At 38.5% G+C, this 26,332-nt stretch overlaps 1 long non-coding RNA gene across 2 annotated transcripts; it reads right to left on the minus strand.

Annotated features, from left to right (window-relative positions):
- Positions 1-740: 740 nt before the first annotated feature.
- LOC104864225 lies at positions 741-10,991 on the minus strand. Of its 2 annotated transcripts, XR_780793.1 has the most exons (5): positions 10,791-10,991; positions 8,180-8,269; positions 1,356-1,438; positions 941-1,095; positions 741-778 (listed from the first exon to the last, which is right to left on the minus strand). It is a non-coding gene; the product is annotated as an uncharacterized LOC104864225 (long non-coding RNA). The 2 variants fall into 2 exon arrangements; XR_780794.1 differs by lacking the exon at positions 8,180-8,269.
- Positions 10,992-26,332: the final 15,341 nt, after the last annotated feature.

A 26,332-nucleotide genomic window follows, 5' to 3' on the forward strand; every position in this document is an offset into this window, starting at 1 on the left:
TTTGATAGGAAGGGAAATCATTATATATCAATGTGTTAAATGACTCCCTTCTCTCCTTATGGTCTACCTTTGAGAATATTTCTACTGAATGATGGAATCCAAGCCCATGTGGTATCTTCTCCAACTTATGGCTCATGAAGTTTCATTAAGGATGAAGGTTCATTAGGGGTGGTCTAGATGCAGAAGTCTTGGTGAATCTGTGATGTAGAACAGTCTTTACGCTCGTGCCCGTGTTTGGCTTAGAAGTGTGCACATGACCCAGTCCTGGCCCACTGATGGGAACAGGGAGTCTGCTGCTGGGGCAAAGGCTTCTTAGTTCTTTAGAGCAGGGTATTTTGGACCGCTTTTCCTCTTGGCTTCTTTTTATGTGAGATTTTTAAACTAGTTGTCAGGTTTTTTTTTTCTTTCTTTCTTTCCTTTCTTAATTTGTGTCACAGAAATATCTCCACACATTCTGCCATGGTCACATGAGGTAGGGAATTGTTGATTTTGCTAAGCAGCCTAAAAAAGAAGAAAGGAAAGAAAAACCACATTAAAATATATCGACTATATGTCTTTTAGTTTTATCTGATGTCTTGATCCAGCAGGTACAGTACTTGCCTCTGCCACAGACGAGATGAGGAGTGGTCTCTGTGACTGGAAGATCTGGAGGGCTCTTTCATTGCAAATTTCTGGTGCTGGTGCACTATGTACAGATTATCATCAATTCACAGGCTTATCCTCACACACACAAGAACATACTTTTTAGGAGTTTATGCAGGGGTGGTATTAAAAAATCCTGAATAAGCGTTATGAGAAATAAGTTAATACATAGATCAAGCTATAAATAAAGAAAATTAACCATGTATTCCTCCTTATTCTTTACTCCAAACTTGCATAACCGCCTACCAAGGGATACAAGTTGTAAGGCACATAGTTCATTAAAATAATAATCACTTACAGATCATTTCTTGGTCTTTGGGAATTGTAGCTATGATCCTTTGATGATATGGCTGTCACCTGCTAAGTGACACCTTGTGGTTTGGCATAAGAAATTGCGTCAACCTTTTCCATCAGTCCCTCTTTTCACTTAACAGTCATTAGGAGACCTGTAGTCTTAAACAAGTACAGAATTTCTTTCAAGATCAGTCATATTATTCATGGTCCTGAGACCTCACTCAGCTTCTGCTGAACTAGGCAATTACATTAAAATTCTTTCCTGAGTTTCATAATGTTGCCTCAGATTTTTATATGGTCAAATTCTCTCTTATCAACTAAGCCATGAAAATCATTTACTGGAATGTCATTTTTAATTAAGTTGAAAGTGTACTTGAGGCCAAATGAGAGGTAGGGCGGTGTGAAGGTTTAACATTCACCTTTTGCTGCAGAGGTGTCTGTGTTTGGATCTGGATTCTGCCACTTCCATTTTAAATAATTCTTTGTTCTTCAGTTTCTTTATCTGTAGAAAAGGGAAAATAATGGTAATTATAAAATTCCAACAAAGAATCCCTTCTTACTTTGAAGTGGCAGCTGCTCGTTTGAGCCTAGAGCGGTTCTTTCTATCTCTTTATCTTGGCCATTTGCTACCTTCATCACTCTCTGGTTCACTCAGGACTGGGCTCATGGTGATTGCAATTTGCATGAGTGGCCACACTGAAGATTCTAGTTAGTGCTGGCCTGGGGCGGGCAGTCACAGCCTTAGTGGTCCAGGGGGGTCTTGAGGCTTTGCTCGGCTGTCAAAAGTATCCCCCTCTCTGCCTCTGTGAGACTAAGACATTGACAGGTGAAGGCGATACTAACATGAGCTTAGGAGTGGACTGTCTGCGCCCACGTGTGAGAGCCAAGGTGGCCTGGTAGTAGTGGAAGCAGAGCTAGCCCTCGGGGATTTAGGGGAGATCCAGTTTTGGGGAGCAAGCACAGATACTTTGGGACATTTTGATTGCCTTAGGTATTAAGCAATGAGAAATGAGACCAGCTAAAGGGTCCTGGAGGTCTCAGCTATGCCAGCTCTTAGTACTTTTGTTGCTGGTTTATGGAGCGATTCTGGGGTTACTTAGAGAGTGTTTATTGGTGAGCTTGAAGCACTGGTGACTTGTTAGAACTAAAAATATATTTACTGTTAAAAAATATTGCTATCCTGCAGGTGAAAACCAGCAGAATATAAACCCTCAATGGTAGGGTTAAAAATTGGAAGAAATGGATTTAGGAAAGTATTTCTTGTGCATGTTATATTGAGATTGAGTTTCATCACTTAAATTGCCAAAGGTCACATAGACGATGTGGAGGATTTAGGATTCGAGTCTAGGTCTGTTTGTCCTAGAATTATTAGAGGCTGTTGTCTAGAGAGGAAAAGTCGGGGATACTGTTGATCAGAAGTGCTATTGGACTTGCAGGGCTCACACCACTCCACACTGACCATTTTTTCTTCATCTGTCAAGTGGGAATTAAATGACCAAAAATAGAAACGTGGCTGTGTCTCTCCATGTCTGTGGTTGCTTTCAAAGGAGAATGGCTTTCAGCATGAGCGGTTTCTGGAGTGCTTACATTTAGCTTCCTGAACCTGCATCACATCCCTAGGAAGTGAGGTATCCCATTGGGACCAGGGAACCAGGTGAAGAGAGAGGCATTTACATTTCTCTGAACACCAGAGTCTGTTTCCAGAATCTCCGATATTCCAAGGAATTGATGGCAATATTTTATTTTCAGAAAAGAAATTTGTAAAGCAACTGTGCTGGCATCTGTGGGCGAGTGAGTTGCTGGAGTGCTAGAGTCTGGGGCTAGCTTGGTTTAAATGACAGCTTTGACATTTTTCTCCTTCAATTTAGAAACCTTAAAGTACAATCATATGGTTCTGAGATCAGTTTTTCCTTAGAATAACTCAGTGTCACATGAACTGAAATGGGAATCCGTTCTCATGCAAAGGTTCCCCAGGTTCATTCATGTCCCAGAGGAGGAAAGAGACACATGTAACAGAGTGGCAAAAAGCTTTGGCCGCTGGAGTCAGCCTGTTTGACCCTCAGATTTGCCGCTTGGTAGGCAAATGGATGAATCAGCAGCTGTCCAACTCTTGGTTTTAATATATTCATCGTGTGTGTGTGTGTGCGCGCGCGCGCGTGTGTGCACGCGCACGCAAGGGCGTTCAGTTTTCAAGTGTTAAATATTGTATCCTGTTCCCAGTTTCCCCAAATCCTCAATAGTACAGCCTGTGGACCTCGTGGTAAAGGCATTCTTCCCCCATATGACTTTGCCTTGCTCCTCCTCAAGGTTTCCCCTCCAGTGTCACTTTCTCCACGAAGCTTTCCCAGTATGTAGCTAGTTCAGCAGATGCCTTGTTATTGTGTTTTTCACCTTCTTTATATGCTGTGCATTCATCAACTGCATGTTAGTATCTCCCCCCAACTTTATATGTTGAAATCATACTTCCGGTGGGACGGGATGGGCAGGAGGGGGCCTTTGGGTGGGGACTAGATCAGAAAGGCAAAGCAGGGCCCTTGTAAATGGGAATAGCGTTCTTATGAAGGAGGCCTGAGAGAGAGAGAGCTGCCTTGCCCTTCGTCAGGGGAGAACGTAGCAAGAAGCTGCTCTTCCATGAACCAGGAAACTGGCCCTCATCTGGCCCAAGTTTGCCAGCATCTTCGTATTGGACTTTCCAGTCTTCAGAACTGTGAGAGACAAGCTTATTTATAAGCATCTCAGCTTATGACATTTTGTTTTAGCAACAATCTGTTTAATCAACAGATTAAGCTAATTGTGCCATATTATTCCATGTATTATGTACACTATAAGCTCCAAGAAAAAGAGATGTATTTATTATATCATCTGACTTAAAAGTGAGAATATCATTGGTTAGGGGTATTTGATAAGGTTATTGATACTTAAATGTTAACTATTCTGTAAGCAATAAGTGTCTGGTATACAGTAGATCCTCATTTAAAATTTATTGAATGAATGAATATGTGAAGTTTTGTGAATTGGAATAGAAGTCTAAACTTTCTTGGATTCATAACAGAAATGTCTATGACCAAGCTTGCAGGAATGCCTGGATGAAATTTTTAGTGAACAATAATACCAGAAGTCTGTTTTTCATTGCTTTGCAAACCATAGCATCTCTAAAATGATTTTTTTTTATTTGAGGGGCATCAGGAGAATCACAGGTCTCATATGTGAGCTTTGAAGTAAGTAGGCTGCAAATTTTTAGTGATTTTATTTTGGAGTGTCAGATAACAGGCAGCTGAAATCGAAATAGCTTCAAATGTCACAAAATATCTTCTTGTAATTCTTCTCAGGCATTAAATGCATTAAACCTTAAAGGCACCGTGTGTATTTCCCAGATCACTGATGATTGAAACTAACAGACATGAACATCTCCAAAAGGCCTTTCTTATCGAAATGGACAACATTTATGAGCGTTTCCCCCAAATCTTCAAATTAGTTTTTCAGATAAGGTAATAGTAAAGAGTAGGGTTTGGGAAACTTTTTCTGTAAAGGGCCAGGTAACAAATATTTTAGGCTTTTCAGGTTGTTTGTTTCCTGTTGCAAACTCAACTCTATTGTGCTAGGATAAAAGCAACACCAACACTATGCAAAGTTTTTTTGGCTTGTTCCAAAAACTTAATAATAATAAGCAGTGGAGAGGTTGGGTCCACCGGTAGTTTGCAGGCGCCTGGTTAAACCTGTGGACTTTGGAGTTAGACACATATGGGTTCAAATCCTGGCTGCACTATTTAGAAGCTGTGTATCCTTCAGCAAATTTCTTATCCTCACTGAGTTTACTTCCTTGTGAAAATGCTGACCTAGGATTGTTGTGAGACCAAATGAGGAAAACGTGATAGTACTGTGAGAGGTGGGCACAGTGGTGCCTCAGTCTTTACCTGTGTATAAATCTATCCATATTGTGCATGTTATTATATATCCACCAACAGCACATATACATTTCTGATATTTTATACAACAGATGCATATGATTTGTGTGTGATTTATATATATACACACACAGATATGCAGTATATCAGATATTTACTTATTTAAATATGTGTTATCTTCCTCTTTTCCTTTTTCCAACTTGTTGCTTGGACAATGCCCCACACCTCCGTATTTTGCTGATTCTGACTTAATTCTTCATGTCCAGGCTTTTCCCAGTCTTCACTGACAAAAGGGCCTAATTGTATACCAGTTTTTTGTATATGCATTTTATTTAGATGTCCTCTCAAAGCCTCATGCAAACATAGATGGGGCTTTTGGAAGTGATTGGATTATGGAGGTTTACAGCTGATTTACTGTTAGGAATTGTGGTCAGGTCCAGGAGGCAATCACTGTGGGTGTGGCCTGAGGTGTGTCTCCTTCCCTGGCTCCTCCTTTCACTCTCTCCTTCTCCCAAGCCAGGTAGTGAGCAGCTCTCTTGTACAATCCCCTCTGCCCACGGTGTCCTGCCTTGGAGCCAACCCACTATGGACTGAAATGTGAGCCAAAGTGAATGTCTCCTTTAAGTTGCTGGCTGTGAGTATTGTGTCTCAGCGATGAGGGAAGTGACTAAGACAACACTGTACACATTTTGTTTTAAAACTTAAGTAATTCTTTCACTGGCCAGTCTTGGAGATCTTTCAGATTGCTTCAGTGTTAAGCTGTTTTTGGTGGTGCTGAGGATTGAAACTTGGGCCTCATCCCTGCCAGGCAGGCATTCTATCTCTGAGCTATATCCCTTACCCCTTGAGTGTTAAGAAGGTGTAGTGATCATTCTCATGTTGTAGAGATAAGGAAACAAATCCAGAAAATTTAGATAGGTCTGGTACATATTGCTTAAAGAATGAATGAAAAAATGAAACATGTTTTTGAACTAAAAGTGCTTAGAAGCTGCTATAGTTTCTTGACATTTTGTATGTAACATTTTGGGGTTAGGCATTGTGTGCTTGAAATGCTCTTTTAAAGTGAGAGGTTCAGAGGTGGCTGCTGAACTGGCCACTGGCTATCTTATAAGCAGTAATGGTAAAATAGCTATTATTTGTTGTTCATTCTAGGCAGAAACTATACTGAGTGATCTACATTCTGTAAATAACATATTAATGTTATATGCTAATATATGTTCGTCTCTAGTCTGGGCCATGATGAACTGTGTCAAAGTCAGTCTGTAGACCATTTGCCTGTGATGGAAGTGATGGTGTGTTGCTTTAGAGTTGAGGTTGTGAAAGACCCAGCAGCTTCCTCCTTGTTCCCTCCGGGTCATGGGTAGAAACCAGCTGTCATGTGGTGAGGACATTTAGGCAGCATCATGGAAAGTCCCACCTGGAATGGAAGGAAGGGAAACCTCCAACCCCCATACAGATGAGCAATTCTGCAGGTAGATTCCTGAGACCCAGCCAAGCCACCCAATGAGTACAGCTCAGCTACAGCTTGACTACAACTGCATGAGAGGCTAAATTATCAAGGGGATTCTTCTGGAGAGGATGGTGTCATGTCAGCTCAAGGGACAAGGGCATGTTGGAAGCAGCCCTGGGAAACTGAGCAAAACTGCATCTTCTTCTATTGCAAGGTGAAGTATAGACTGAGTTGATGACTGGGCTGGCTCCTCTTTGCCTCAGCAGTATCAACTCTACTTCTTTCCTCCCTGTCCACTTGTTTCTAATCATGTCGGTCTCCTTTAGGGACTTTGAATGCATTGAGTTCTTTTTTGCCTCACGGCCTTTGCACGTGCTGTTTGCCATCCTTAGGTAGCTCTTCTTTTGTTTCTTCTCACCACTGATTCCTTTCCCACTTTTCAGGTCTTCGTTTACATGTGGCTATGTCATGGAAGGCACCTCTGACTGCTCTAAAGGGCTAGGTCCCCTCCCTGAATCTGTTTCTTTCCTTTAGAGCACAACACAATCTGTAATCATTTGTGCTTTTGACTTTATTTTCTGATCATAAGATCTTGTTTTTTGCAAAATAAGACAGGAGTCATGACCTTTTGGGAACACGGTGTCCTCAGCACCTAGCCCATTCCTTGGTGCATTCTTAGTGCTCTATAACTACAGGTGGAGTGATAGAATGAACACTTATCTTTATATTTCTCAAAGAGCTTTGAATCGTTTCTGCCATTTAATGAGTGATCACTGAGGCGTAGTATGATCAGTCTTTTAAAAATTGTAGCCAACTCTTCTCCCTTCCCCTTTGTCACTCTACCCAACCCTGGCACTCTGCTTCAAATTTTTAGACCCAAGTATTGTCTTCCAGGGTGTTATATAATTTATGTAACTCCATATGCATTGTTTATGGTCAGTCTCCATCTACTGGAATGTAAGTTATGGAATGATAGGAGTTTCCATGTATTCTATTCAGCTATTAGATCCTTATTGTGTGAATGACATTTCTGAATTCTATATAGGAATATCTGATCGCAGGAAATAAATATTTAGAAATTAAAACAACAAAACTATAGTTATATCTTTATACCATAGATTGCAAATTCTTTGGGCACAGTGAAATTTTATTTAGTTTAAGGTAAAGCCTGCAATTTTGTATTATATCACATTGTAGTCTTATGTTATACTTCTTTTTAAAATGGTCTTTTAAGATAAACAGTATATAATAAGTAGAGATTTCACTGAAAACGACCAACATTAAAAAATTGCAAAGTGGTGCATCTTTATTCTAGAAAGTAAAAAAGGCATAAAGAAAACCCTTGTAATTATCCTAAAATCATTGCTAATATTTTGAAACATATTCTTCCAAGTTTTTCTTATATGTAATATATTCATATATTGTATATGAAAATAGAAACCTATTATTAATGTTAGTAGAAACTAATGTTTATGTTGCCTTCTAATGTCTGTTAGGGACTTTATATACATTTAAGGGCTTTAAAATATTTATTTATTAGTGTTGATTCAATTCTCACAACTTTATGTTCTAGGTCCTGTCATTTATCCCCATTTTTGGGTGAGGAAACAGAAGTTAGATCACCTAATTTGCGTGCTGTCATATAGCTCTTGAGTGACAGAATTGAGATTTAAACCAAAGCAGCAGAATCCATGCTCAGAATCACTATTCTTGCTCTCCCCAAATCTTGCTGTAATTTGTTTTTCTCCCCCAAATCTTGCATGTTCTTTTTTAACGTCATTTGTAAAAGATGTGTAGCATTTCAACACATGGATATTTGGATTTTTCTGTTTTTAAACAATTGTTTTTCTTTTTTTCCCCTACTATGAATAATTCTGGACTAAAATACCTTGAAAAATTGATCTGTATTCACCGATACGATGACTTCTTCAGGTCAGATTTCTTAAACTGGTGTGTAAAGCTCAGCAAAAATCTATAACTAAGGAAGTACAACGGATTATTTTGCTAGTTTCATGCATCTGGAATATTGTGCAATTACTTTATGAATTCTGTAAGGGAAGCCCACTTGTATTTCTACTTCTCTTTATCTAGTGGCTACTTCTGTTAAAAATCATTTAGTAACCTGTGCAACTGAAAATGTATTCTTAAACTGAGACATTGTGACTGTGGGAAGAACTATAAATGATCTTAGAAAATTCAAAATTAAATTCAGGCTAAAACTGAGTAAGTACAGCAAATGTGTATACTTAACACTATAAGCAAATTGGAATGTATTTCAAGCCAAACAGAGAACTTGTTTTATAAAGACACAGAGCTAATTAATCTGTGTCAAATTGGTTTTTTTTTTAAATACTTGCCTTTTGGAATAATTCAGGTTTACTCTTGCAGGAATTAATCTATCTTCCCTTTGCCATTTGTAATTGTTGACCTGACAGGCATTTACTTAAATTTCTTTTTTGCAGTATAATGTGTTTATGTTGGAAAATTAACATCATTAAACAACATGTCACCCTTTGGGTGAAAACACTGAGCACTTTTAGCTCAACTCTCTTGCGGGATGCATGGTGCAGGTCTAGGTGAAACTGTCAAGTGTTCCCTTTGCAAATATTTGGAAACACACAGTGCGGTTGTACCTGAGGCATACAAGGTGATGTGTGTGTGTGTGTGTGTGTCTATGTGTTTGTGCAAGTGCACAGACATCAGCTTGATGAACTAGATTGCAGTAAAGGATCCACAGGGCAAGATTTGAGTAAAATACATGTAAGCCTTTATTGCCTCATCAACAACAACTCTCAGAAGCACTGCAGTGCAATTAGCTGAAAATTTATTCAATAATCAATTCAGTGAGCATTTATTGAGCATAAGATGAGCTCAGCACTGTTTTAAACTCTGCAATACAAAGATTAATTAGAACCTCAAGGAGTTCATGGTATCATGGAAAAATTATACAGGTAAGTGAGCATTTAGAGACCATGAGATAGTGTCACCAGTAATAATAAATACAGGTAACAGAGTCAGCATGGATCAGGGAGGGACGGAGGGGATTTAGGGTAAGCATCACAGAGCAGGGTTCACATGAAGGACACCTTCATCAGGTGGCTAAAGTGGGAACAAAAGTATAAAATAGCATCAAGTATTCAGACGTTGTCAGTGGTGAACCTATGGCACACGTGCCACAGTAGGTTGTTTGTACCCTTGAAAAAGGTACTAAAAGGTTCACCATCACTACTTTAAGTTACAGAGTGCTGCTGGAGTCAGAAGAGCCCAAGTGGCTACAAAATCACCCTTTCCTCTGGTCATAGAGCTCATGAAGAGACACTGAAGCTGCCATGCCTTCTATTGGCCGTATTTGCATTACATTGAGGTCTCTGAGGAAAAATTCAGGGATCACTGAGAATTTCTGAAGCTGCTTGGGATTCTACTGTTAGACTAATTGTCTTGTATGTTAGCTGTGGAACATATGTTCCCAGGGAGACATTTATCATAGTTTCTTTATCACAGGTTGTACTAGCTCCTGTGCAGTTCCCACCTCATAGTAGGTAGGTACTAAATTTCCATTGACTGAAATGTTGCCAGAAAGTGATAAAGATGCAAGCCAGTAGTTTACTTCAAGGAGCTTTGGTTTTGGAGAGATGAACCATAAATGTGTAACAGATTCACAATGCAAAATTTAAATAACAGTTACATGCAAAGAGAATTTACTAAATTATTGTTAAGTTCTAAAAAAATTAATTCAAGGTTAATTAGTATGTACATAAATATTATTCCAGGTCTTGAAAATGGATAGGAACACAATATTTTTCTATCTGTAAAATGTGGTGTCTAGTTTTATTAACTAGTTTTAAGTAGGACATTGATAAACTAAAGGCACAACTGAGGTCTCTGCAATATTTCTTAAGGTCAATTTCTTTGAGTAGACTTACTGAATCAAAGGATATAAACAATTTTAGTCACATGGTTGCAATATAGATTTCCAAAATATTTGTACCAATTTAATTTGTCACACAATGGATAAACATACTTTTTCATCATAACTTTGTTAGACTTGCGACAACTGCAATTTTTGAAGTTTTTAAAATATGGCAATTTAATCAGGATAAAATTATTCTCATTGTAATTTGTATTTTTTGTTTACTAGTGAGTTTGCTTAAGTTTTGTTTCTTTAATAGTTCTATTTTATTTTATACGAAGTCATTTTCCTGCTAGCACCATGATCCAAAAAGAGGAAAAGAAAAGAATTATTTTTAAAATGGGGGAAATGTAGAGATACAGGTGCAAGACATTGGTGCTGTATCCGTATCTTTTTGTGGTAAACGAAAGAAGACTTTACTCTAGGTGCCTTAGATAAAAATGAAATTTAATAATTTACCCAATTGAGGTTTCCTGACCAAAGATTTGGTTTCAGGTATAGCTTGCAGCTTAAGTGGTGCTACCAAGACCTATTTCTGGATTCTGTGGTCTCCACATTGATGTAGAAGCCTATATCCAAACAAGCTCACCTCTTGTGATTATAATGTAGCCACAGCTCTTCCCACAGTCTTCAATTCCAGATTAAGTTTCAGATGGAAGGGTAGAGTCTCTCGTGATCTACCTGAGTCAGATTGGGTCATGTGAACATTCTGCACCAATCACCGTGGCCTGGGGAACGTGGAGTTTTGATTGGCTTAGACCTGGGTCACATGCTTCACTACTATGTTGAATTGGAGCTGTAGCCTAAGTGTGAAGCCCAAGTGAAGAGGATCCACAGGAAATCAGAAGTCCAGTGAATGGCATTAAAATATCCACCTTCACCATAAAGCCATTGTTTGGGAAAGACAGGAGCTTTGTGATGGGTGCATTACTGGGGTTCCGAAGGCTAAAGGATAGAATGACTATTGCTCTGAGTGTCCTCAGGGTGTTTGAAATTCAGATGTGATTTCTTCCTCATTTTTCAGCCTGTCAGGGAGTAAGCCTCTCTTTCTCCTTACAGTCCCCCTCTGAGAAACTTGCTTAAATCCATTGCCTAAAAATCTGGTCCTCCCCTTCCTGGTTGGGAGACAGAAGTCCAGAAACTGTTCTGAGCTATTGTCTGACAGCTCCAAGCTCATCTTTGTTACTCAGCTCTTTGATACCAGGACTGAGACTTGGCAAACCACATTTCTCCTTTGCGGTGTGGTTCCCTGTTGGGCTCTGCCAATACAGGAGGGGAAGCCAGAGATGTGGGGCTAGAGAGGAAGGAAGAACCACGTTCCCTCCTATTTACATAACCCAGCAATGCTTCTTCACCTTGACAGTGATGCTTGCTTTCAACAGAAGCTATTGATTCCAGTATGTAGTTTTTCCTAGGCTCTCAGAACTGCCCTCTTGCTGCCTTTTGAGACATTAGCACTTTCTAGCCAGTATCTCCTCGGAAATCCAAATCCCAGCTCTTCCAGATCCTCTGAATTGCAGAGGAATTGGCATCTGCCAGACAGCATCCTCTCCTCAGAGGCCTGGGCTTGCACTCTGCAGCACCTTCGCTCCAAGTTTATAAATTTTGATAATATCAATACCTTGTTTCCTCAGCCCTCAAAGTGGTAGCTGTTTCCTCCAGCTACTACATTTATGATACTCTAGTGTCTCTTTTTGGTCTTTTTAGTTTTTCTAATATCTGGCTCATTCTTTACATTTAATTACTTCCACTAAAATAATTGGTGGTGGCAATAGCCTGGCTGGACTGCGATTGAGGCAGCCGTAGAGTCTGTGTTATCTTGCAATCCTTTGAGCCAAGCTCAAGAAGATCATTCTCACGGAAATTAATATTGACTTTGCATTACTCTGAGGTTGGAGTCTGAACCTCCAGGCCCTGCCTGGATTTTACAGCTGCCTTGCTTGCCATCACCCTAACTCTAATGTTCTACCTGCGTGAAACTTCCTTAAGTTCTTCCAGTGTGTAATGTTGTGTCACAGTTAGGTCACTGAATGTGTTATTTCTGCTAAGAATGTTGATACTGTCTCCTCTTTAACCTGGGTAGCTCTCATGTATTCTTCAGGTTATTTCCCCTGGAAGCCTTTCTTGGTTTCTTCACCTTCTCCTGCAGCATCCTGTTTTTCCCTTCTGAGGGCACACATTATTTGCTTGTATTTTTTACTCACTGGTCTGCAAACTCCTTGAAAGCAGTGCCTGGAACTCAAGAGGTACTTTAATAAATATTTGACAAGGACTTCTTTAGAAAATTTCAATGCTTTCTTTTTACTTTTATGAATCAAGGACACAACTCCAGCTACCATTACTGCTGATGCAAGTCACGCCCTAAGTGACTACTGAGAGTTTCATATCTCATCCAAAGGACAAGCTAATATTGTGAAAATTGCTAACCTGAAACCTGAGGACAACAAACAAGGTGCTTTAAGGACCTGAGATGGCTCTGAAGCTTCCATGTGTCACTCTAGTGATGAAGGTGGACAGGGATCAGCTATTGATTCATCAGGTTAAAAGCCTTACCATCACCCACAGCAGCTGAAGGCCTCGTGTCAAAGAAAAGTGGCAGAAGAAGATGAAGCTTTGTCAAGCCCTTGCACATATGATTTCAGGATGCTAATGACACTCCATGCATTTGAAGGGAAGACTTGGAATATGCCTGCTTTTATGAGGCTGTGCCTCATAAAAAAACAAAGATTTGAGAGTAAGGCTTGGTTCAAATCTTGGCTTCATCTTTATCTCCATCAGGAAATAGTGACTTTTGTAAAATTCTTAGTTTATTAATCTGAGAAATGGGACTTACAGCATCCACTTTGCTTTATTTATTTGTTTAAAGCTAAATGAGGTAATTGACTTAAAGTATGTACCATACAGTGGGAAATATTTGTAGTTTGTAGAAAATGAATTGGTGGAGCTGATCCTATTCATGTATTAAAAATATTGAACATCTCATAAATGCTAGTAATATACAAGTGAATAACTTAGAAAATGTCCTTCTCTTCATGAAGTTTTTACGGTGGGAGACAATCTGAAAAGGCAACAAACATATCAATAAGTAAAAGAATGACAATTTTGTCAGTTGACTCAATGATGTACTTTAGCACATTATTTTCTGATCTAGGGCCCAGTCTGGGTCACTTGTTGCACTTAGCTGTCATGTCCTGTGAGTGATCATTACTCAAGAGAAGCTCCTGGGCCTTTCATTGACTTTCATGACATTGGTGTTTGTTGAAGAGTCCAGGCCACTTGTTTTGTAGAATGTTTCTCAATTTGGGTTTGTGTTTTCTAACCGTGGACATTTTAAGGACATAAAGCCAGCAAATGACAGAGCTAAGATGTGGGTCCACCTTTCTTGACCCTTTTTGTTGTACACTTTTCTTTTAAAAGCTTTTAAGAGACTTGGAGGTCAGAAGACCTTATGGCTGTACCCCTAGCTCAGTCTTGTTAACACAGCCAGCTTGTTAAATAGCAGCAGTATTGAAGTAGTAGTAACCAGAGAGAACACTTCCACCCCGCTATTTTCTTGGTTGTTATTTAGCATCTCCAGATCTGAATGACAATTAAAAAAAAATCTGTAGTTATTTTATTACTTTTCTGTCATCATCTCTCAAGGTGACAATTTGTCCTGCTTTAATAGAGCAGCTGGAAAAAACACTAGGAAAATTAGACCAAGTGTGGGTAGAATGCCATAAGACAATTTCAGTTCTATTATGATGTATTTTTCAAAACTGCAGGACAATGAACAAAATGGACGAAAATTTTTTAAAAATCCCCTTTTCATTTGGAAAATTCTTTTTAAAAGCTGAACAATTGCTGCAGCTAATCTATAATTTACCCAAATGTTGGGTACTTTATTATATTGATATGCTATGAGTTAGCTCACTAAATTTTCTCCAAGAAATTGGGAGACAAAAAGGGCAAGTAATTGGTGCTCTGAGCCCATGTTCTGCCTTCCATTTCATAAATTGGACCACACATAAATTTTAAAATGTTCCCAGATGTTATTTTTTTTAAGTCTCTAAAGCCCTAAATGAACTTTTCACAGCTTTCGATTTCTAGTTAAGCACTTTGTCGGCTGCCGTTCCAAAAGCAGGATTAGGAGGCTGTCTTTAGTGGGGCTGGGGAAAGACCCTCTCCTACTCAATATATATTGCTATAGAGTATGTTGGAGCTGAGTAGTGAGGGAAATTTCACATATGTGTCTCATTGATGAGAAGTGATAGTAATGGTTGGGTTGTTTATTTGTGTTATTCATTCATTATTATTCATTGAACTTCACTTATAAGCAAGGCACTGTGCTTAGAGGAGGATTTAAAAATGACTAACTCAAACATTGTCTCTACCCTCAGGGAATTCTAAGTGTTGTGTTGCGGAGTACAAGTTAGGCAGTTTATACAGGCTCAGCACAGCGTGATCGCAGCCTTACTTAGTTCCTCCCATATTCTCTCCACTGCAAACCTCCTGTCTCTTCTAACAAGAAGTTTCTAAAGGTTCTCAGTATTTCAAAGTTCAGGCACAAGGAGCATGTACAAGTCAGCCTTTGCTGAACATTGCTTTGCCTTCTGGAGTCCCACTCTAAAGGCTAGCATATCCTTGAGCGGAGGCAGTGCTAATAGCACTCAGTAATAATAATAATCACAGCAGTAGCAACAGCCACCTCACATCACTTCCTTTTGTTGTCCTTACTGGCTAGGAGTCAAGCTTCCTTTTCTCTCCTTGGTCCGCTCCCATACCCAAATAGTTGTTTATGGACTGAACTGTGTCCCCTTTCCAATTCATGTGTTGAAGATCTCACTCTTAATTCTTTGGATTAGACCTCTCAAGAGGTGACTGTATTAAAACAAGGCCATTAGAATGGGTTCTAATCCAAGGTGATTGGTGTCCTCCTTCTATGAAAAGAACTACAGCCACATAGAGTTTTGCAGGTTCAGAGAGGAGAGATTGTGTGAGCACATGGGGAGAAGGTTCCTATCTGCAAGCCCAGGAGAAGAAATCAAACCTGCCAACACCTTGATCTGGGACTTCTAGTTTCCAGAACTGAGAGAAAAAAAACTTCTGTTGCTTGAGGTATCCAGTCTGCAGTACTTGTTACAGTAACCATCACAGACTAATACTCTAGTTGGAATATAGTTTGAACTGTCGTGTCTAGTAATAATAATTTCATTAAGTTCTTACAAAATTCTAGAGATAGCACGATGACTTCATTGCATCTTTCGGCACTATATGGTTAGTCTTGTTCTCATTTTGAAAATGAGGGAACTGAGGTTTGGAGAAGGACATGATTTACCTAAATTTACAGAGCTACAAAAAGGCTGAATTGGGTTCAAACCCAACTCTCTCTTACACCAGTGTGCTACACTGCCTTGAAATGCTGCTTTCTCTAACTGCTCCCTTTTCCCACTGTGAATAATGCTCCTCCCCCCAATCCCCGTGGATCTCTGCTTCTTGTCTTTGGAGCACTAGTTATAATTTGTAGTTGCAAGTTTAATTCTGTGAGAGTGTTTTTCTGTGTCCTTCTCACTAGTCCGCCATGTAGTGGTGTGCTTAAAATTATGAAGATGAGGTTGATTTTGGAACAAGCAGGGCTGAAAGGCTTCTTGATTTTTCTGCCAGCTGAGTCAGCCAGCCCTTTGCACATGGTGAAATGGTCCATCTCAGTGGGCATTGGCAAGCAATAGCAACTACCACTGGGCTCTTTACGTTATACCTTAATATTGCACATGCGGACTCAGGAGTGGAGCATGTCATCACTAACTTCACCGTGGTGCAGCACCAGCATTCGTTCTTGGTGACTCCTGTCAGGAAGAGCCCTCCTGAATGGGAGGCTCTAGGACTTGTTTTTCCATTTTAATCGTGCTTCAAGGCAGGAAACTGTGACCTACCGGATGCTTTCTTGGTGGCTTTTTCTGCTTTATCTTTGCTCTTCAATTTCTTAACACCTGGGTGAAGTGGGAGTGCTTATTTTGTATATAATGTAGTCTAAAAAATAATAAATCCTGATCTGCTATACCAGATTCTGGCTCTTCAATGAACAAGATCCTGGTAGGTGCTTGTTGGAAAGCAGTGTGTTAATCACCTACTTCAGCCAGTGTAATACTGTGATGATAGTGGTTATTATTTCTCCAATGATGTTCTCCCACCAGAGATGGAAACACAGTCAACGTTTACCCCCAACCTAAACTGTTAGAAAATTTTACCTACCTCCCAAGGGCTGAATTTCGTAAGGACAGACTCTTTTCTCTATTTAGCCTTTTATTTTTAGGTTTACTGCTTCCTCCCCCGCTTTTCCCCCATTTAATGTTTTTAGAAAGAATGAATAGTATTCTACATCTTTATATTCTAAACACCACTCCTGCATAATTCTATTCATTTCTTTGTTGTTCTTTTTTTTTCAAATTATGGTTTTAAAAATAATCTAGAACTAATTTGTCTAATGAATATGCAATTATTGCAAGAGTCTTTTTGAAGTTTTTGAAAACCTCCTGTCAGCATCTTTCTGGGACATGGAAATGAATGTAGCATCAGGCATTTGGAAGCGGTTTATAATTTGGCATGAGCAGGTACAATTTCTGCACATTTGAAAGCTGAGCACGATGCAGACATTTACTGTGTACTTATCATGGTTAGCTTAGTGTAGTTGCTTTCTAGTGCAGCTCCTTCTGTTAGTGCATCATTCATACAGGGGCATGCTGGGGCTGAGCTAGAAGTCAGCTTGGGCAGCCATAGCAGAATATATAGGAGAGATGTGGGCATAGCTTAGTTCTGTCACAGCTCGTGACCAAAGCTTACAAATCATAGCTACCACTTAGAGTGGGCCTATGTCATGCAGGGCACTTTACATGCATTTTAGTCTTTAGGTAAGCATAATCCAGAGAGCAAGGGAATGTAGTCACTATTTTATAATTAAGGAAAATGATACTTGAAGGGAGTAAGAAATTTCCCAAGATCACATAGGTAGTAAGTGACAGAGCCAATGTTCTTATCCACTTATCATTGGGAATATTTTCTGTGCAAAGCATTATGCTATGCAGTTCGGCAAGTGTAGAAATGAACTTGACATGAATTCTACTTTCAGAGTGTTTCTGGTAGAAGAGGGAAGGCAAGAAGCCATTGATATGTGGCCAAGAAAATTAGGAAAAGAGACAAGATAGAGGTCTATGCCATGAACGTGAAAGCAAAGAAAAAGGAGGAAAATTTTCATCACTGTAGAGATAAAATTTATCTTTAAGAGGACTGATCTCCTGGGTTTTTGCATGTGGATTCTTCTGACTGCTGAGCACATTGTGATTTTGAAAGTGGCCCCTGGATACAATTTTTCAGTAATTGTTTTGACCTGGAGAAGCAGCTTCCTCCTGGGTTCTTATTTTTCCCCGGTACCTGAGTGAAGAAGCCAGCTGGGCTTTCTCCATTGCTGAAGCAGGCACAAGCATCCCAACCCCAGCTGTGGGATTCATTAGCGGCTGCTATCAAATTGCTGCGATCACAAGGCTGTGACAGGCACAGTGCCTTCCCAGCCTTAGCTGGGCACAGGTCATCATAGTTCTCCATCAAGCATCACAGGGCTAGTTGCTGAGTGCCAAGAAGTGACACCTTGTGAACCATTGCCTTCCTAAGTGATTGTTTTTCTTTGTACTGGTGATTGGAACAAAGTGATTTCACCCATACCCAGTCTTTGCTCTATTTTTCCCCCTGTGGCCAAGCATATCTGTCAAAAGTTTTTTTTTTTCTTTTCTTCTTTTTATTGTAGGTACCAGAAGCACTGCAACTAGCTTAAGCACTTTAAGGGGAATTTGTCATAAGAATCTCAGTGATTAGCCTCAGGAACCAGAACAATCAGGAGCCAACAGTTACTTTCTTGGCAGTTCTTTCTTGTGGATTTCATAGACTTGTATTTCTGCACATCTCTTTATTCTCTCTCTATCAAACCATTGGGAAGTTATCTCTTTTCACAGGTTCATGCCAGAATACAGTGTGCTGTAGCTCCAAATATCTTCTGTTCGAGCTACCAAAAGAAATTCATCCCGTATACAATTCTCCTGCTGGGAGAAACAAGCGTGATGTACTCAGGTTGGGTCCACTTGGCACTGTCTATGGTAGAGGTGGTGTAGGATAGATAGGACTTCAGGCTCCCATCCCAGCCTCAGCTGCCAAGTGGGATGCATTTCACAGAGAAAGATGTAGAGGAGGAGGCATTCATATAGGTAATCATATATTTATAAATCAGTAATGTGACATGATTCCAACTTTTCTCAGGATTTAATGCAGCATGCTAAGTATCCATAAGATAATATTATTTTTGGACTTTTGTTTCTTCTTGGACCAAATGGGATTCATTTGGGCTGTGTAAAGAAAATTGGTGAAAATACCCATAGAATTCAGGCTAAACCTTACGGTGAAAGAAAAGAGGCTTCTCTTGTGTTGAATGAATTGGATCAGCTAATGTTACTCAAATACACAAGATAATAGTTTGGGTGTCATCAAAATAGGAGTAAGACTTGAGTGGTTCTCATTGGCATTGGGAACATAGAACTATCTCTTTGTCACATGCTTCTTCTGTAGGGGCTTTTCTTTGTTTTTGTTGTTGTTGTTGGGTTTTTTGTTTTCTTTTGAAACAGGGCCTCACTGTGTAGTTCAGGCTGGCCTGGAACTCTCTCTGTGGAGCCCAGGCTGGCCTCGAACTTGTAGTGATCCTTCCACCTCAGCCTCCTGAGTACTGGATTATGGGTGTGCACCACCACACTCAGAATGGGAGGGGGATCTCTTTGGTATCCCAATGTAAAAATATCTTGTCCTTTTCCAAAAGTCCAAAGAAATGTTTGGTACTTCCAGTCTATTCAACTTCCTTATACTTATTTGTGTGCTTTTATCTTCTGACAGGTTGTTGCTTGTTCACTTCAGAGTCATTTTCTTGCCCCTAAGGCTGATCATAATGTCTTGTAGATAGGAGATTCCAGTTGTAAGTGCTAAATATGAGAGGCACTTCAGATCAACTGATTATTGGTTTAAAAGTCCTTGAGCAGAGTTCCTCAACTGGCCAACTAATTAATCAATCAAATAAATATTACCAGTATGGTCAATCTGCCTAGTGTTGCTGTCACTGCTCCTAGGTAGGTGGCTTTAAAATTTATCAGTTAAGACCTTGGGAAAGCTTATCCCGATTTCCAGTGTTTTCATCTACATACTGAAGAGAGGGGAGGGCAAGGAAGAGAATTAAACTTCCCTAGATTTATGATTGTGAGGCTTTTTAATTATAATTATTATTGTTTGTAGAAGGTTTGGCTTTTCATGCATACTTTCAAATCCAAGAAAAGTTGCGTTTCTTTATTTGCTCCAATGTACCTTGCTTTCTGTGATCTCATTTCTCTAAAATAGAATTCAATTTCAGTAGTATTCTAAAGACTGCTCACTTTCTCAAAGACGTGGAAAGTCTCCATGGGTCTCCTGCAGGCTTTCTGGACTCCACACCACCCGCTCCAACCTGAGGAACCCTTCAGAGCCACTCTTGGCCCCTAAAGGTGGATCGCTTTGCTTCTTTTGCAGCTCAGCTTGGGCTTGAGGTTCTAAGGCTGTAATTCCCAGGACTGCACATTGTTGTGTTCCCTTTTACCTTGGGCTGAGGAATCTTCCACTCTTCTAGTTTGGATTTTACCCCTCCATTATAAAAGCCTGAAGCAGGATTGTAGAAATTTCTTCTAGTAGCTTCAGTTTCTGAGCTAGAAGTTGTTGGCTATCCCTGAAGGGAGAAATATTCTCCAAACTTAGCTATCATCTTGGTCTTGGTTAGGAAAATTTGAATTTTGCTCCTTCAAATTAAATTGATCAAATGTGAATTAATGTTTCAAAAGATCATCCAGCACTGTGCTTTTCATTCTTGAAATACTAAAATCCTGTCGGTTCATTTTCTGCTTTTGACTCTACAGTTTTCCTTCAGGGCTTTGTTTGTATTTCTGTCTACATTCAGTATTTCCACCAATTCATAATTTTGTTCCTTCTCATTGGTTGACTCTTAGCTTGACTGTTACCTCTTTGAAGGTGTCTTTCTTGAATGGTGTTTTTAAAGTAGAGATCACTCCCCAAACTGGCCAAGTACCTCACACTATTTGATTATTTTCATAGAATGCATCACAAACTTGATTATCTTGATTATTGACTGTGTCTGAGTGCTAGAATGTCATCTCCGTGGAGACCTTGCTTATTTACCATTGTATAATGAACAGTGGTAACAGCATAACACCTGGCATATATCAGGAGCTCAAAAGATAGTTCTTGAATGGAAGAACTAATGACCCCGCTGAGCTGTTAAGGTGATAATGATGAAAGGATGAAAGAAATAAGACACAATACCTGCTTTAAGGTTGCTTGCACTATTTCGAAGTAAGAGTAAAGAAATAGTTTGAGGACTAACCCAAGAGTTGCACGGAGAGTCTTGGAGTGGTGATGTAGAGTATATTTATCAAATAACCTGTAATCCAGTATTTGTGAGGCTGAGACATGATCACCGTGAGTTCCAGGCCAGCCTAGGCTACATAGCTAGTCTGAAATACATAGTGAAACCCTGTCTCAAAAAACCAATATATATGTATGTGTGTAGATATACATACACACACACATATAAATACATATAGAAGGATCTGTATACACACATGCATACATATGTATGCAAGAAGTAGGAAATAAATTATATAATTAGAAAAAGTTCTTGAAGTCCTACTGCTTATATTATTAATAGTAAAGTCAGGTAATTTTTTTATGTTTATCAAAACAAGACGTGGATTTAAGAAGTGTGAGCAATATTGGTTTAACTTCTTGACAGAGTAAGGTGTGAGCTGACCCCATCAGTGTCACCGGGAGCTTCAAGGACACCATGCATAGAGATTCTGGATCAGTGGAGCTGGGACGGGACTCTGAAATCTGTATTTTGAAAGAAAGATTCTCTAGATGATTCTGCTTCATAACTAACTTTCAGAGTCAGTGATTTACACCAAAAGTTTATGGAGTGTAAAGTAGACTGAGTTTAGAGAGATGTTTGGGGAAAATACACCGCCAGTTCAAAGAAGAGGATTGATTTGTGAAGGCAACACTAGAGCTCACTGCTGAATTGTTAATTAAAGCCTGGGAGTTGCCAGCCTTCAAATTCATCATTCTCAGGTGAGGTAAATGGTGGTGCTCCAGCCACCCCCCCTCCCACTTTCTGGTTTCCTTTAAATGTAGTAACTGTATTATGAAAAATTTGAGGTACACACAGTAGAATAACGTAATGAATCCCTGTGCATTCCTCACCCAGCTTCAACAATTACAAATTCATGGTTGATCTTATTTAACCTCTTCATGATTCATTATCACCCTACCTTTAGATTATTTTAAAGAAATTTTAAGACATGTAAACATAAGGATTCTTTAAAAATGTCATCTTCTATATAATCATTGTACCAAAACAAATATAACTTTAAAAATTTTTCAAATATCAGTGCTGAAATTTCCTCTGTTGCAGAAATGCTTTCTCACAGTAATTTTAACATGGGAACCAAATAAAGCCCCTATGTTTTCATTGACTGATGATTTATTTCTTTGGTAAGGTATCCCACAGGCTGAATTTTGCTGATTTAGTTCATGTGGCATTGTTAAAAGTATTTTTCTGTCATCTGTAGTTTTTATAAATTAATGACCAGATTTAAAGGTTTAATAATAAAAATTTGATTTTTAATCTAAGAAACCATAGATGGTGATGTTTGTTTATTTATTTTTTTGGTATCAGGGATCAAACTCATTACCTTATTCTTGTGAGGCAAGCTAAATCCCTGGTCCCGTAATGTTTATTTTTATCAGAAGGCACATGATACCTTGTCATGCCTTTTTGTGATGACAGCGGCCACTGATTATTACCTAGAGACATTATTTAATTAGGGATAGCAAAAATGGTGATGCTCTAATTTTATCATTTCTGTTTTCATTTGCTATTTAGAATATTTCTATAATAAATCATAGCATTGCTCAGAAAAACCAGATCAAATACTTGATTCTCTTTAATTCTTTTTGACATGCTCCAAATGTGACTTAATCACTTTGTTAGTGGAGTCTTTGATAGCGTTGTCAACACGTGTTTAAGTATATTTGTTGTCTTTCAATCCATTGCAGTTATTATTTTTTGTCCTTATTCTTCCTTGTGATTCTGTTTTTTTAACCTTTATTAAATTTATTGGTATGTATTAGGTATACAGTACAGTTACATTCATTATTGTGATCTTGTACCTTTACATGATATATCAGGTTCTTATTTTTCCCCATTTCCCAGCCCTCCATTAAGCCCTCCACCCTTCCCTGTTTAGGAAGACTTTGTTTCCATGTTTTTCCTTTTCACATATTTTTTCTTTTCCCTTTTTACCTTTCCTCTACCCCTCCCACTTCCTGTACTCTTTTAGACTTTTCTTCCTATTGCACAATATCAATTATACATTTTAATCCTTATTTACACTTTTACTTTTTCACGCCATAGAAACTACGTGTAATTTAATAATTTCACCTTAAGAGTATCATCTCAATGTGCATCCACTTAGCTATAAATCTCTCTGGTTTCTTCTTTATGGCTGAGTAGTATTCCATTTTATTAAAAAAACACATTATCCAGTCTCCAGTTGATGGGCACATTGGCTGTTTCCAAGTTTTAGCTATTACCAACTGTGCCACTGTAAACATGGGTGAGCATATGTCACTGTGGTATGACTCTTTCAATTCTCTTGGAAAGATGCCCAGCAGAGGGATAGCTGGGTCATATGGGACTTCTTGTTGTTTGAGGGATCTCCATATTGATTTCCACAGTGGTTGCACCAGTCTACATTCCCACCAACAATGGAGAAGGGTTCCTATCTCTGTACAACCCTACAGAGGGTTATTGGTTGATTTCTTGATAGCAGCCATTCTCTCTGGGTTGAGATGGAATTTCAGTGTTGTTTCCATCTGCATCTCTCGAATGACCATTGATGTTGAACATTTTTCATATGATTATTTTCTGCTTTTACTTCTTTGTCTCAGAAGTGCCTGTTCCTTTCAGATGCCCATTTTTGAATTGGGTCTTTATATTTGGAGGGTCTGACTTTTTGAATTCTTTATATATTCTAAATAGTAGACCTTTGTCTGAGCAGCAGCTGGTAAAAAATTTTTTCCCACATTGTGGGCTGTCTCTTTAGCTCTGCTTGTGATTTCTCTGGCAATACAGAAGCTTTTTAAAAAGATGAGATCCCAGTTGTTGATTCCTTGTGATTCTAGTTCGTTGTGTGAATGTGCCATGTTGATTTGTATAAAAGAGTTCAGCAAACATTTTCCGTAAAGGATCAAATAAAAACATTTTATTTATTTTATTTATTTATTTATTTATTTTTTTGGTACTGGGGATCGAACTCTGGTCCTTGCACTTGTGAGGTAGGTGGCAGAACCACTGAGCTAAATCCCTGGTGGTTTTCACATTTTTAAATAATCCTTTAGAAATGTAACATGGCATTTGCAGGAAAACTGATGGACTTTGAGACCATAATTTTAAGTGAAATAAGCCAGACACAGAAAATTAAATATCACATAGTTTCTCTTATATGAGAAACCCAAAATATAAATAAATTTATACATGTATAGAATCTGCCAAAAAATGTATACACACTTTAGCAATTTGTTATCCTAATAAATATCTGAAACCTAATGGGCACCATTTTAAGCACCTCTTGTATTTGTAGAGGCCAAAAGTAACTGGTAACTTGTATTAATCTCATATGTCTCAGTAAATTTAGTATTAAAATATTTGTACGAATTTTTCTTTTTCTGATGTATCCATTTTTGATGCTCTTTCTCCATATTTATATATATACATATATTCATATACATATATATAGTCAAAATGAAGATAACTAGTACTTATGGTAAACATATAGTAAAATAAAACAAAACAAAGCAATGTAAAACAAAAACAAAAAGAAAATACTCAACTTTCAGGCTGTATAAAAACAGGCCTTGGGATTTTACTTGGGCTATAGTTAGGAGCTATCAATAACCACTTAATTTGTTTGCAGATATTTACTGCTGTAACTTGTGTTGCAACAAATGCATTTCTTCCTACATCCTTTGCCATTTTTACATTGGAATGGAGTCTTAGAAGTGAGTTTACTCAGTCAAAGGGTAAAGGAATATTGAGTTTGTTAGTATCATTTCTTCTCAGTGGGTCTACTCTATTTTATATCAGCAATGTATGAGAATGCTTATTAGTATTTCTTTGAACCTTGACAAAATTTTAGAGTTGTGTTACTCTGAGTAATGTTTATTGTCTTACTTTTTGTTGGAAATTTTGAGGAAATTATTTTGTTCAAGTACTGACACAGTATTATTCTTACATCTAAATCTGTGACCCATTTGGAATTTATGCAGTACTTGGTATATGGAGTGAGAAAGGCATTCAGTTTTATGTTTTCCATATTACTCACCTGGTCTCTACAAACCACTTATTGAAACATCCATCTTTTCCCAATTTATCTGAGATGTTGAATTTGAATTAACAAAAATTTCAATTATTAAATTTTAAATATTCATATATAGTTATATCTATCTCTAGATTTTATATTTGTTCCATTTGTCCTTTTGTCTGTTCAGGTGCCAGTACCACACCTAAAATATTTTTGTAGGCTTAATAAAAAGTTTTAGTATCAATTAGGCTCTTCTTTCATATTTACTCATATCTTTTAGCCTCTTCTTAACTATATAATCAAGTTTACCTTTAGGAAAATACAAATCTGATGGCATTTTATTGATACTCATTAAGTATAAAAATTAACATTGGATGTGTTGAGAACTTCATGATGTTTGTCAAGAATGTCAAGAATGTGCAATGAAAGTCTCCATATGATCAAGTTTACTTCTATGTTTTTCAGACATATTTTATAGTTTTTTCATGTGGATTTGGTTATTTGGTTGTTACTATTATTATTATTATTATAAGCAAGCTTTTGCCTTTCCATGTTGTCTTTGAATTATATTTTTATCTTATTAACATGTCCATCTTTTTACTTTATCTGTTCATAATTTTTTTGGTTTGGCTGTGTCTCTTGAATGTGTTAAATTTTGTTTTCTAAGCTAGTCCAAAAACGTTTACAGGTGTGTTAAGCCCCTGGGTTACCATTATTGATGTGACAGAAAGGTTTGACATAATTTGTGTTATACTGCTTTATTTTATGTGATGTTTATGGAGTGTGTGTATGTGTGTGCATAATATTTCTCTGTGGGCTTATTTACTGCTTCCTTTTCTCTTTCTTTTTTCATATATCTTTCAGTATTTAGGAAGGTCTGCATTTTTGGTCTGATAGTTACCTTTCTATAATGCATCTGTTTTTTTCTATTTTGGGTAGGGTCTAATGCTTCCCTAGTATGAGCAGTACAGTAATTGGCTACTGATTTTTTTTCTCTTCCACTCCCTTTCCCAGAGCATCTAGTGAAATTTGGTGCTGAAGTTAAATTGTTTTCCCTCAGTTAATACGTATAAGACAATTATCAAAATAAATCTCCTATATTTTCTGCTCTTCTCCATTTCCATCTTGATTGACTATTCCTGAAAAGGAGGAAGAGGAAAATGGCAGCATCTTTCCTCACACTTCATCCTTTCTTCCCATCGAGCCAGAGATGTGCATTGGATGGGAATGAGACCAGACTGCGGTGGGTGAAAAGGACTGGATTTGATCATATATTTCCAATAGCTTCCTTAACAACAGAGAACTATTCTGAAGGTACTTTTGACATTTACTTGAGTGTTTACTCCTGGAAAGTCGATGCCCACCACGGTAATCAGTAGACTGCTCTCTATCAGTGCCTGCAGGAAGGTGAAAAGGTGTCCTGAGAAATGAGATGAGAGCAAGTATAGTTTCCTTAGCGGTCTGGAGACCTGAGGCCTAAGGTCCGTTTCTTACAGTATCCTGTGCTCCCAGAGCTTTTCAGGAAAGCTGTAGCGTCATCACTATTCAAGGGACAGTGTAAACGTGTCAGATGAGCACATGGCTTGGAAACAGTGTGAGCTGGAGAACAAGAGGGCCCTCTCACCGTACTGTGATCTTTGCATAGCGTCGGGAGTAACGT

This window comes from Fukomys damarensis, unplaced genomic scaffold, assembly GCF_012274545.1.
Source record: "Fukomys damarensis isolate Sample0158 unplaced genomic scaffold, DMR_v1.0_HiC HiC_scaffold_3, whole genome shotgun sequence".
Taxonomy (NCBI): Eukaryota; Metazoa; Chordata; class Mammalia; order Rodentia; family Bathyergidae; genus Fukomys; species Fukomys damarensis.